We start from the raw sequence: 12,983 nt of genomic DNA on the forward strand, positions 1-12,983 counted from the left end.
CCCCCATGCTGGGATGCGGCTCAGGACACTGTGATAACATCTCCATGCCTCCACTGGAGTAGCAGGGGCAAACTGGGGGCGTAGTTGGAGGAGGAGCCGACATTGCGGCTTCCTCCTGGCCTGTGTCCCAGCAGCTATAAGCAATGACTTACAAAACTGTTTTGGGTGGTGTACACCTATTGCATGCTATGGGGTCAGTGGGTAGTTGTCACACTTGTGAAACCTCCCCACACTACTGGGAAGCCCCTTTGGGAACAGTGGGGCAGTGTGGCCATGGCACCGCAGCCACCTGCCTAATCTTGTGGATGGAGCTGCCCATCTCTTTAAAAGTTACTCATAACATAGTGTCATTTTGTAGACTGTATTCAATTTTTTGAATCACATTATTCCAGTTTCTTGAAATATTTCCAATATGTCCTTTACAATATAGTTAGTTTTAATGATTTAAACATTTCTTCAACCTTATCTAACCAATCATCCATTGAAGATCATTGTCTCCAGCAGCCTATATTTTCCCTCTTCCTTTCCTTGCAGCCAACTCCATAGGTCTGCCTGCCCAGCCAGATCTTGCAAAATGATAGTTGGTGTGATGCAGCAAGATAAAGCGTTTCCATTTTTTCCTTAATTTTTCTCATTTCCCCTCTTTTCTCATTCATTTTTCTTTCCCTTCACCTGATTTTTCTTTTGCCCCAACCATTTTTAAGTTTTGTTCTCAACCTTCCAGCCCTTCTCATCTCACTCTTGCTTGACAGCAGAATATACTTAATAGTACTGTAGTAGCCATCCTTTGTTAATAGAGAAAGGATTAATATTTCTCCATGATCCAGCTACATTATAAAATAGCGTTTCTCCCTCCACACCTCCACCTTTTACACACATGGTAATGGAACATTAATCTATTTTAGTGTTTATGCAAGTAAATCAGAAGTTAGGACTCCACGTTCAGGCAATGGGTTGTTATTATTACTGTGTTGTGGAAGACCTAATGGGGTGCGGGGAGGGGCTGGCAAGTCACATCCAATTTATAGAGACCCCTGGTGGGATTTTCAAAGAAAATACACTGAGAGATGGTTTGCCATTGCCAGCCTCCACATCACAACCCTGGTATTCCTTGGATTTCTCCCATCAAAATACTTGCCAGGATCAGCCCTCCTTAGCTAGAGTTATAACAAATGTCATATCTGGGCTTTTTTCCCAAAGGGACTGAAACATGTACTGTTCTCCTGTCCTCCATTTTATCTTCACATGACAAGTATGGCTGAGTCTGTCCAGCACCCTTCCATGGTGGAGTGGGGATCTGAGTATTAGAAAAACATGACAAGTTGCTTAAAAGCTTTCTTATGACATGTTGCCTGTTATGACATGTTGCCTATTACTTGGTTCAGAGTGTTCCAATTTCCTTCATTTTTGGCACTGCAACTTGCATCATTCTGTGGTTGGTGGCCAATATCCAAACATGCAGCATTATTTTCTGATGAGTTATGCCTGCCACAAACAGAGATCTTTATCTTCCATTGCAAACATTCTTTGGGCGGGGGTTCTCACCCAGGCCAGGCTATATCCATGTCTTTATCCATGTCTTTCCATTTGGACCCTGGAATTCCCTCAGCATCTTGAAGCTGGTGCCCAATTTTGAGTCTCCTAGCTTTATTCATGCCTCTACTGGAGTAGCAGGGGCAAATGATTTCTACCTGCCATAAATGAACAGATGGACAGAGAGGCCAATTTATGGCTGTAAATTCATGGTAGCAACAAGCAAAACAAAGTTATTTGTTTTGTTACATTTGGTTTGGATTAGGGTCATAAGGGGGGACAGGTGGAGACATGGTTTCAGTAATCCTACTATTTATTAATTTCTGAATTAAAGTTGCACATTACAGTCGTCCATTGGGCTCAGCGGTCACTGGCTTGCATTGCATTTCAGCTATGTCAAAGGTAGTAAAATGCTTTACATATTACAGCAGCAGTTCTTAGCACCAAATATATGTGGCAAGACACAGATCTGAGAGATCAGACTGGAAAGTGGCTAAATCAGGGGTCTTCAAACTATGGCCCTCCAGATGTTCAGGAACTACAATTCCCATCAGCCCTGCTACTTGGCCATGCTGGCAGAGGCTGATGGGAATTGTAGTTCCTGAACATCTGGAGGGCCATAGTTTGACGACCTCTGGGCTAAATCATTCACCAGCAACTGCACTGGGCAGAGCCACTGGGATAAGAGACCACCAGCTGGTTTGTTTCTGAACTGCCCAGGCTGCTTTTCTTCCTGCGATTTTCCACTTTTCCTCCAGAGGGCAACAGAGTCAAACATTCTGACCTGTGTTCTAGCAATTTGATCCTTTCAGGCACCTTTGTCAAATTTAAAGATGTCTTATAACTTCCTAAACTACAGTCTGTTAAGATTGTTGCCAATAAAAATTCACTATAAAGAGGTATAATAAGACAATCCAGAGAGGCAATACGAAGCTGGACTTTGTGTTATTTGTGTTCAAAGTTGAAAAGACAAGATATTTTTAAGCTGAACAGTTGTTTTTTTGGCAATGCCAACATCAAAGAAATCTTCAGCTGAGGTCAAGATGGGTTCTACTTGCTTCAACTGTGGCCACTGAGATTCATACATTTCAAATGAAGTTCATACATTTCTACTTGAAGCACACAATACATACATACATAGAGTTTACAGCAACCCTGGGCAAAAGGGTTAATCCACAAAAAACTTAGTGACTACTTAAATCTGCTGGGGCCGATGGGCTGCCTGGCTGGGTCCAAGAAATAGGCAGCGCCTCCTTGAGAAAGGGAGTGGTTACCCCAGCCTTGAAACAGGCTTTGTGTGTTTACTTCTGAAGAAGCCTACTCTGGACCCAAGAGTCTTCAGTAATTGGACAGTTGCATATGTTCCATTTATAAGCAAGGTAATTGAAGGGGGGGGGGAGGCTGGACAACTTCAGGTTTTTCTGGATGAAGTGGATTTTTTGGATCCTTGCCAATCTGGTTTTAGGCCTGGTTGTGAAACTGAAACAGCCTTGGAAACCCTGGTGAATGACCTGTGCTGGCAGATGGACAATAGGGCCGAGATTGTTGATTCTTTTGGACCATCCAGTGCCTTTTAGTACCATCAATCATGGTATCCTTCTGGACTGCCTTTCTGGGGTAGGACTTGGAGATTACTGTTAGGCAGTGATCTATGTCCTACCTGGACAGCAGGTTTCAGAAGATGGTGCTAGGGGACTGTTGCTCAGCCCTTTGGCATTTGCCCTGAAGGGTACTGCAAGGCTCCATCTTGTCTCCTCTGCTGTTTAACATCTTCAGGAAACAGCTGAATAAAGTAATCTGGAGATTTGGGCTGGGCTATCTCCAATATGCAGACATATTCAGATCTACCTTGCACTTCTGGCCAATCCTAGGGAGGCAGTAGAAACTCTGAACTAAACCTTGGAGACAGTTTTGGAGTGGATATGGGCTAATAAACAGAAGCTTAATCTCCACAAGGCAGTGGTGCTAGTGGTGGGAAGAAGGTCTGACCTGGAATGGGGTTGCGCTCACCTTAAAGGATTCAGTCCATAGTCTAGAAATGCTCTTGGACCCAAGCCTACTGCTGAATAACCAAGTGGCAGCTGAGGCCCAGAGTGTCCTTTACCAGCTTTAACTGGCTAGCCACCTGCAGTCTTTCCTGGACAGAAAATAATCTGACCACTGTGGTGCATGTCCTAATTACATCCATATTAGATTACAGCAATGTGCACTATGCAGGGCTGCCCTGAAAGGTGTTGATAAACTTCAATTGATACACAATGCTGCAGGATGTTAAGTGGAGTGGGTAGTAGAACCATATCACTCAAGTCTTGGCCCATCTATACTGGCTACCAGTTTGTTTCCTGGCAAAATTCAAATTAATGATGTTGATCTTTAAATCCTCTTTTGGACCTTGCACATTACTGTAATACAACATATAAAAGAAAATATTTAAAATTGTCCTTCCATTTTACAGTGGGCAACTGTTGTTTAAACAAAAGGGATTCTCAGGTGGCACTTTAAAGCCTAGTACAGTTATTGCAGTGTAAGCTTTGTGGACCAGATCTACTAGGCCACAGCTAAGTGTTGCAGCCTTCTGAGCCCATTGACTTCAGTGGACTTGGAACAGTGCAACTCGGATGCCTCTGCCATTCTGTCAATCTTTTAGTTCCACAAAACTTGATGTTGTTGCTTTAATAGTAACATGCTCACTGCTATGTCCTTTATTTATTAAACTATAAATTATCTCACCTCCAGTATCTCATAAAATACTAATATTTAGGTTTGTTTATTTGAACTTAATGAGACCAGTCAAAAGGACAGTGTAATTATTCTTTTTAATTAATACTTATTTGATATATATATACAGAATATATCTGTCCCGTAAGAACCCTGCCAGAGAGATGGGACAACAGTACCCCTCCCCACCATTCACTCTTTTCATACTACTCTGTTTCTTCGCTGTACTACCAGCGGTTTTGCCCGATTTATCACAGAAATGAGGCAATTCGAGTATAGTGGGAATAGGAGGCACCCACGCGCCCGTGACGTCAACGGAGAGCTCGGCCGCCACAGTCTAGACAAGGGGCTCGAGAGCGGATTTCCAGGGCGGTGGGAAAGGTCGGACGCGCGTGCGCGCTGAGGAAGAGGCGGTGCTTCTGTGGCTGGATCTGGCCCAGAGGGCGGGGCGACGTCGACCCGGAGTTGTGGCGCCTCCCGCTCTCCCTTTCCTCCCCCTCCCTGGCGGCTGCGCGCGGGGTGAATCGGGAAGAGCCCGTCTCGCTGTTAGCCTCGGGCCCATGAGTGTTGTTTTGAGGGGCCTGGAGGGACGGGGTGATGGGCGTGCCCCCTCGCGGTGCAGGTTGAGCCGTCCCCCCCGCCCCGGTCTGGTATGGTTGGCCAGAAGACCATAAAGGTGAGAAGAAATCCCCTTATCTCGTTTTCTTTCTTAGCCACTCAACAGGTTCCCCAACAGAGCGGCTTGCGTGGAGAGGGGAGGTGCCACGCTGCCCAACTTGAAGGAGCAAGCCTGAGCACGTCTACTCGGAAGTAAGTCCCATGTTATTCCTCCATGGGGCTTGTTCCTAGGAAAGTGTGTTTAGGTTTGCAGCCTCAATTCCCCTGCTCGTCGTGCCTCTGCCCGGTGTTGGTGTAGCCATGGAGACTCCTTTCTCAGGGTGCCTGGTGGGTGTTTTAGGGTTAGAGATGTGTGCGTCCCCTCTCCCCGGCTGTGCGTATTTGTGTGAACTTTGTCTCTGTGTCTGGCTGGCCGCCTCGAAGTCCTTTCCCCACCAACCCGCCCCTTTCTCCCTGGACTTTTCCTTACTGCCTGCATTTACTGTGGAGGAAGTGTCCATATGTATCGGAAACTTAAGTGGTCGCCTTGTTCAGGTGATGGTTTCGGGGGGGTTCGTCGGAGTGGGTTGTATTCCAGTTCGCATGTGCTGGTCTTGTTGATCGTCTGTAACCTGCCTTTTGCTTCTAATTCTAACACGATGGAAGGAGACTCCAGGTTGATTAGCTGAGGCCCTTTTGCTGTTGTTGTCTCCTAGGTCCTACAGGTACAGCTGTTTCCATTGTTGGCTTACTCTGTCTATTTCAGTGTGTCCTGCAGTTAATCCTGCCCCCTCTTTGTAACCTGCAGGAAATCTCGTGTTTGGGGAACTGGCCTTATAAAGTCATTAGTCTTTACTGGCACACAGGAATCTTGCAGGAAGGATTAAGTGGGTGAACCGGTGCACACTATGCATATAGCAACTCATTTAGCTCTTGAAACTGTTTGAGAGTAATAGTGCTGTTGTACTGTTTAGGAATCATGATCAAGAATGTGAATCTGCCAGAATATTTTGTAGACAGGCCCAGCATGTCCATGTGTTATAAAGCCTGACTGTTAAAGCTTTGAGCGATCCACTTTTCCTTTTAAGTTTTAGAACAAACACTTTTGAGTACTGGAATGTTCTTCCCTGTGCCTAAAATGATATGCATTGGCATTGTGGGACAAGAGCAGAAAATGAAGTACAGTTTTTTTAAGGAAATTGTTGAACGTCAATAGTTCATTTTTGCTGAATAAGGATGGTAAACAATTTTAAACAAGGTTGATTGTAAAACCCCAAAATTTTATAATATGTTAGAAAAGGGAAAAGTTTAACATACAAAATATTCACTTTTATTTGTCTCTTCTAGTTTAAACTATGCACCACAAGTAGTAATGCTTTGTTCATAATTTGTTATGGTATGGATTTATTCTTAAAATTCATGCTGTATAACTGCACAAAGTACATGGTGGTGCTATACTGAAAGAAATGCTCTTTGCCAGTTAGTGACTTTTTAAAAATTACAAGCAGGGGACCCACAAGGAATTGCAGGGGGTATCTTATTTTCCCCTCCCCCTCTGTGTCCTCTGTTCCATTTTTCCGTACTTTTACCAGCCCCCTGTCTTAACTTTCCCTCCTCTCCCTCTGACAGCTGAGTGGTGTGGTACTGGCGGCTGGGCCAGGATCAGTTATATGGGACGGGAACCTACAAGGACTTGCCCGGGGGGGGGGGGTCACTTTCCTTTATCTCCTTCCCCACAATATTTCCTCTTTTCCTCCTCCTGATAATCTTTTCCTGTTTCCGTGCCTATGTCATTCGCTTTTCTTCTACTTGACCCTCACAACACAAATGCGTCATACATTAGGCAGAGAATAAGTAACTTGTTCAAGGTTACCCAGTGAGCTTCCAAGGAAGAGTGAAGATTTGAATCTGGGTCTTTCAGGTCCTAGTCTGAAACTCTAAGCTGTACACCACACTGGCTTTTGTAGGGTAGCTGTTATTAACAGTATTAATAGTAGCAGGCAGCTAGTCCTACATTAGTCAAGCAAGTTGTGTGGTGACAAGTTTCCCAATGGTTGCTGGTGGGCCTGGCCCCAGTGAGTCCTCATCAAAGGTCAAAACAGCTTTGGAACGGCCTCTGCTTTTTACTGACAGAAGCCAGGGCTTGAAGGCTGGCAATGCTGTTGTAGTTGCCTAGCAAGTCTTAACAGTGGTCACTGAGAGAGCATTTGTTTCTTAAAGGTGCAGGTGCTGCTTTTATTATTTGGGTTTCTTTAAAAAGTTATTAAAGTTATGTGTGTGTGGTTTTGTTTTGTTTTAGATTTTTCTGCAAACCTGGGGCTTTTAGGGGGTTTGTAAAAAGATCTGTCTTGTCTCTGCATTGCCCCAATTTGTGGATTTAAGTATCCAGAGATTTGGCCACATCACAAATAGATACAAGCAGAGACCTGTAAGGGAAATGCAGGGAGAGGGCATCCCATTCTCTCTGCCTTTCTGTCCTCCCCACAGCACCCTTCTATATCTCATGCCTTCTTTCTTTCGGTCTCTCCCCATCCCTTCTCTGTCACTTTTCCTCTCTATCTCTCTCCTCCTCCCTACAAGACTCATGGGAGAGTTGGCTCAGACATTACCCCCCACCCCCGCCTGTCTGCTGAGCCTGCCTGTTCTGACCCAGCCACATAACCTCTCACTGCCATTTTATTCACATACCCAGCAGCCCAGTCATCTGTTGCAGTGACAGCAAAACCGAGACCTGTGGCGGTGGTGGGTGGGACAGAAGTTCATGCTACTCCTTGACCACCCTCTAAAGGGAGTTTGGCTCACCTGCCCAGCCACCCCTGTCCAGTGTTCTTGCTGCCCAGCTCAGTGGCTGTTTGAACAGCAGAGGAAGGGGCAGCAGAGGCTTCTCCCTTATCCTGGCTTATTTGCCCTGCCTCAGTGGCAGTTTCAGCTATTGGGGTGGTGTTGGCTCCCCCATCTGCCCACCTCCAGGGTTGCTGCCTCAGCAGTGGCTGTTTCAATGACATTGGGGGTATCAGAGCTTTGCACTGCCAGCCTGCATGCTTCCAGTGAGGCCATTTAAGTGATGGGAGGGGGGGAAAGAGGCTCTCAGGAGACTGTTTGTGCAAGCGCTGACAACTGCTCTCTGGGTTTTTTTGGGGGGGGGGAATCCTCTTTTTAAAGTTTTCACAGTTTTTTAAAACAAAGCTGGGGTTTCCCAAGTTTGGCAAAAAAAAAATTCTCACTTTTAAATGTAAATATTTAATCTAGTACTATTTTGTTATTTAAACAGTAGTAAGCAGAGTTGCTCCAGCTGCAAATGGTTCAGCATTAATCCAGTGCTTTTTGTGTATCTCAACCTCTGAATTGAACAGATCACATTTAACAATCTTCTGAGTTTTTGTGAAGTAATTCCAGGTATCTCTCAGTTTTGCATGTGCCATTTTTCTAACTTTGTAAACTCTGTTAGCGAACATCACAATCACGTGTGTTACCAGTATGTGACCAAAACTCCATAACTTCCCATTAACTGGTGCTGAGATAGCTGTTTCAGTCAGCTATTACAATTGAATATAGTCCACAGAGTGTTGTTCTAGCTGTATAGAGGATTGGTTTGCTGGGATTATGATCTGCACACTACACAAGTAAAGTGTAACATGACCAATCTCAGTCCAATTGGGATTTGCATGATATGCAAGCAAAGTGTTTACTGATATAGTGCACAAATCCTAATCTATGCTTTGCATTTTACTCGTTTAGCAGGTGGCTTGGGATTGAACTAGGATGTCACTGGAGAAACCTACACAATTGCAACAAATGGGAATGTCAGCAAATGGGAATGTCATATAACATGAGCCCCATACTGGTAACACAGATTATAAAATATTTGCTGACTGCCTTTCCAGAGCAGGAAACATGGCATGCACAAAAAGGTGTGGTGTCTGGTAGTGATTTGGCCAGTATTGTTTAAGTACTTAACAATCATCTACACATATGTATTCTATAAATGAATAGGTGAATATGTACAGTTTCGTTCTTCAAATATTAATGTCCTTAAGTTATTCACATACTGTGTGTAAGAACTGCTTTCAGCAGAATGTTACCTGGCTTTGTTTCTACCAGTAAAAAAAGACCCTTGCTTAGGTAATGCCGCTAGAACATATGGACCTCTCAAGGGTAACTAAATATTGGTACCACAGTGCAATGACATTACACCAATAAGAACATGACTGTAAAAATTAAAGCATGGGCAGGCTAGCTAAACACTTTTAAGTTTTCACTTTTGACTCATGCTTAGATTTTTCCTGTTGAAGTTTAAGTGGAAGGACTGGTCTTCTGTGGCAAGTTTACTCCCCTGCAATGGCTTTCCAGCCTGCATGCAGAGAGCACCTTCATTTAGGGAGGTGTGAGGGCAGAAGGTGAACTGCTTTGGCAGATCAAGCTGCATTTTTAACCTGAGTGTCATTTTTATCTTGTTGATGAACTGTTTATGTTGCTTTTATGTCTTTTCAACGGATTGTTCTTTTAGCTGCCCACAATAGAAAAGAGCCTTGGAGGAACGACTGATTCTGGGTGAAAGTACTAAATTTGTCTTGATTCCTCCCCCCCCCCCCCTCGCTTCCCACTGCTATAGGAAAACTTTTTTTCATCTTCAGGCAAGAAGATACATTCTAAATTTGGTCTCTTGGTTAGCAACAGTAGCATTAAGGGAGACATTTAGAGTTAATGAGCTAAGAGCTGATCAGCTAGGCTTTTTTCTCCTGCTGGGTGGTCGGTAAGTCTTGAGGTATTAAGAATCTACTTTGTCAATTCAAACAATCTATTCTGTCCAGTTATCGAAAACTTAGAAGGGCATCAAAAAGAAACAAGACAATTTGTAGCTCAGATCTTACTTTAGCTGTTTGAATTTCTAGCGTGCCACAGGCTGTGCTACCCTAGTAAGATTTATTTTACTTTTCTCTATCTTCCAGCTCAGCACTAGCTGTCAGCAGTAAGTTCAAATAGAAGAGAGATTTTCTTCAAATAAATTTTACTTTTAACTGATCTCCAAGGATGGAAGTTTTGCAAATGTTGTACCTGCTTTTATTTTGAGTTATTTGTCCATAGTATAAGCCACAAGTCATTGCCATGTTTTAATTAGTATTCCATTGAAATTAATGGCAAGAGGTTGGCTAAAGTGCATCTTTTGTGGGTTATTAGTCTAGTTAGATGCCCAAAATCATGTCTCCATCAAATTAACATCTGTTTTACAGAATGACTAGCCATGTCCCCCATAAGGTCTACCATCACAGGTAGGAAACCAAGATCTCCCTTTTGTTGTTGCTTCGTCACCACAGGTTACTGACCATGAAAGTTCCATTTAGTCATCCTGGCTAATAGCCATTGATGAATCCATCTTCAATTCATTTGCCTAATCCCATTTTAAAGCCGACTAAACTCGCAGTTATCACTGTATCCTGTGGTGATTAATTTCATGAGTTGCTCTATGAGCTTTTATGCACTTGTGGTCTCTTTCATTTTGAGCATACATTCCCTTCAGGTTTGATTCTGTGTTACACACACATTTTGCCTTCCTTGGCAGTCATTTCATCCTCAGATCAGATTCCCACAGTTTCAAAACCTGTTTAAGTGCAAATTTTTCTCTCCCTTTGCAGGGAAAGCGAGGGAGATCCTTGCACATTAAACTTTCTTCGGCTTTTCTCACTCTACCTGCCTTTCCCTAACCACACCACAGCAGTTCTACCCATTCTTTGGGTCACCATTTCAAAATGATCAGAAGGGCTTCTTAAAAAATGAAATTAACATAGTCTAGCCAAGTAATGCTAGACCGAAGTTGCTTCCCTCCCCCCCAAAAGGTGGCAGACAATCACCCCAAATGGAGTTTGCACAGAAAGAACAAGGAAGCGACTGGTGGGCAAATGTCATCTAGGGACACTTCACAAGAGGAGAATTTTTTGCTCAAGTGTGCATCGCTTTACTAGTACAACAGACCATTTTTGCCACATTATCTTCCACCCAAAGAGATCTTTGGAGGTCTTTACAATCTTTTTGTGGTGATTAACCCTGAATAATTTAGTGTAACATGGAAGCCTCACTGCTCACCCTGATTCGAGATTGTTTATGAATGAATGCAAATAGCATCAGTCCTGATACCCCATGGAGACTCAGTTAACATCCCTCCATTGTGTGACTTATTTACTCCTCTCTGCTTCTTGCTGTGTAATCAATTTCTGAACTATGAAATACATTCTCTAATTTCTATGACCTCTAGATTTATTTGAGGGACATTTGTGAGCAACTGTGAACATGGGGCGGGGGGGGGGCAGTCCACATATGTAACGTACACTAGGTTATCCTCCTGTATGTGTGTGTCAGCTATCTCAAAGAATTTCAAAAACTTAGACAGGGCTTTAATTTACAAAAGCCATATTTTTCTTCAGTAAGGTGGAGTTTTCAAGTTAGGTGATTAGGAAGAGATTATTTGTCTTTGCCTTCTTCTGCAAAGTCTTCCTTGGTTGTCTCCCATCCAAGTACTGATCCTGTTCAGCGTCCAAGAACGAACAAGTTTGAGCTATGCTATACCAATTCCACCTCTCTGCAGTGCATTCTGTCACATAGCTAGATATAATTTATTACTAATTGAAGCTTGAATTTCAGGATGGGAGAGGTTTTACAATGATTACTGCTGCAGTTCCTAACCTTGCTGAAATGCATGCAGCGTTATGAGACAAAGCCTTGAGGGTATATGGCTGACAGTCATAGTTTTAAATCAGTACTGAGAGAGGCAAGAGAAGTAGAGTGCACATCTCATGCCTCACAGGACAACTTAGTTATTTTATTTATAGCCTGCCTTCCTCCCTGAGATTCAAGGCAGATCACACATTTAAAAAAAAAATGCAGTCAGACAACATTAGACATTCCATGAACAATTCAATAGTACAAGGATTACAGAATGAGAAATCAGTGCAAACAAATATGACATTTCATTCCATCAGCAATGCAAACATGGATTGTAAAAGTAGAAGACAATGCAGCAAAAGGATGATGATGCAGTGCTTTCTCGTTCTACATAGATCATGGTTCTTATCTAGCAAGGAAGCATATGTGGGAGCTGAGTGCCTGGCCAGCAGTATCAGTATCAGTAATTGTAATAAAATGTAAGATTTTCACCAGCAACTGAGGCTATTCTCTGAGAACCTATATGCTTTTGAGAAATGTTGGTCATCTACCTTTCCTATATTTATATTGTCTGAGGCTGAATGATTTCTCAGTTTTTGTTGTTTTTTAATATCACAGTTCCTCATCCTCAAACTGTTTGTATCCTTGTATGCTTCTGGTTCTCTTCACACAGGGACAGATTGATATAGCTTCATGCAGCAAACTTGATACATGACATATGAGTTCTTTTGATTTGACTTTTGATGGCTTCTTTGCTATTTTAATGTCATGGCTGCAGGTGAAGTGTGGATTTGCCCTTGGATACAATATCAAGCTGACTTTTCCAGATCTAAGACTAGATATCAATGTGTAGCACTAGAATAAACCAATAATCCAGTGACACGTTTAATACTAACAACATTTGTTCTATCATAAACTTCGAGAGTCTGACTCTGAAAAGCTTATGTTGGAATAAATGTTACTCTGTAAGGTGTCATCTGATTTTCCTTTTATTCTGGTTTAAGACAGTAATGATGTCGCTACTATAACTTGCTTACAGTTCTGTGCTCATCCAGAACTTGAGAGAAGGATGGCGCTGTTCATCTGCTGCATTATCCTGGTCTTCACTGCTAGTGTCTTCCGTAACTTTTCTTTCCCCTTGGCCTTGGTGACTTATCAGACCCTTCTTTTCCTCTGTTTTTCATTATTCTGCCTGCTTTACCCAGCAGCCTAACTTTATAATTACGGTAACTTTATAATTACGGTATTTTGAATATTCTGTGACCTAGCAGTAGTTCATTAGAAACTTGGGAGGATTTGGTATTGAAAATTGAAACTTAAAAATGGTGTGAGAACTAAAAGGAAATGAATAGGTAGGTATTAAGAGAATTTCTTGTGCCTATGTACTGCAGATTACAGCCAAATCAACTTGTCTTCTAGTCTAAAAAGTAAATATAATATATATTGATTGAAACATGACTGGAAACCAAATATTTTGG

At 42.8% G+C, this 12,983-nt stretch overlaps 1 protein-coding gene across 2 annotated transcripts in view; it reads left to right on the forward strand.

Annotated features, from left to right (window-relative positions):
• Positions 1-4,717: 4,717 nt before the first annotated feature.
• Positions 4,718-12,983, forward strand: part of PALS1 (protein associated with LIN7 1, MAGUK p55 family member) — a 68,206-nt gene continuing 59,940 nt past the window's right edge. Inside the window, exon 1 of one of the 2 annotated variants that reach the window (XM_048483984.1) lies at positions 4,718-4,927. The gene's annotated coding sequence lies outside the window, so the exon portion shown is untranslated. The remainder of the gene's footprint in view (positions 4,928-12,983) is intronic. The other variant, XM_048483985.1, reaches the window with a different exon arrangement.

This window comes from Sphaerodactylus townsendi, linkage group LG02 (genome assembly GCF_021028975.2).
Source record: "Sphaerodactylus townsendi isolate TG3544 linkage group LG02, MPM_Stown_v2.3, whole genome shotgun sequence".
Lineage (NCBI taxonomy): Eukaryota > Metazoa > Chordata > Lepidosauria > Squamata > Sphaerodactylidae > Sphaerodactylus > Sphaerodactylus townsendi.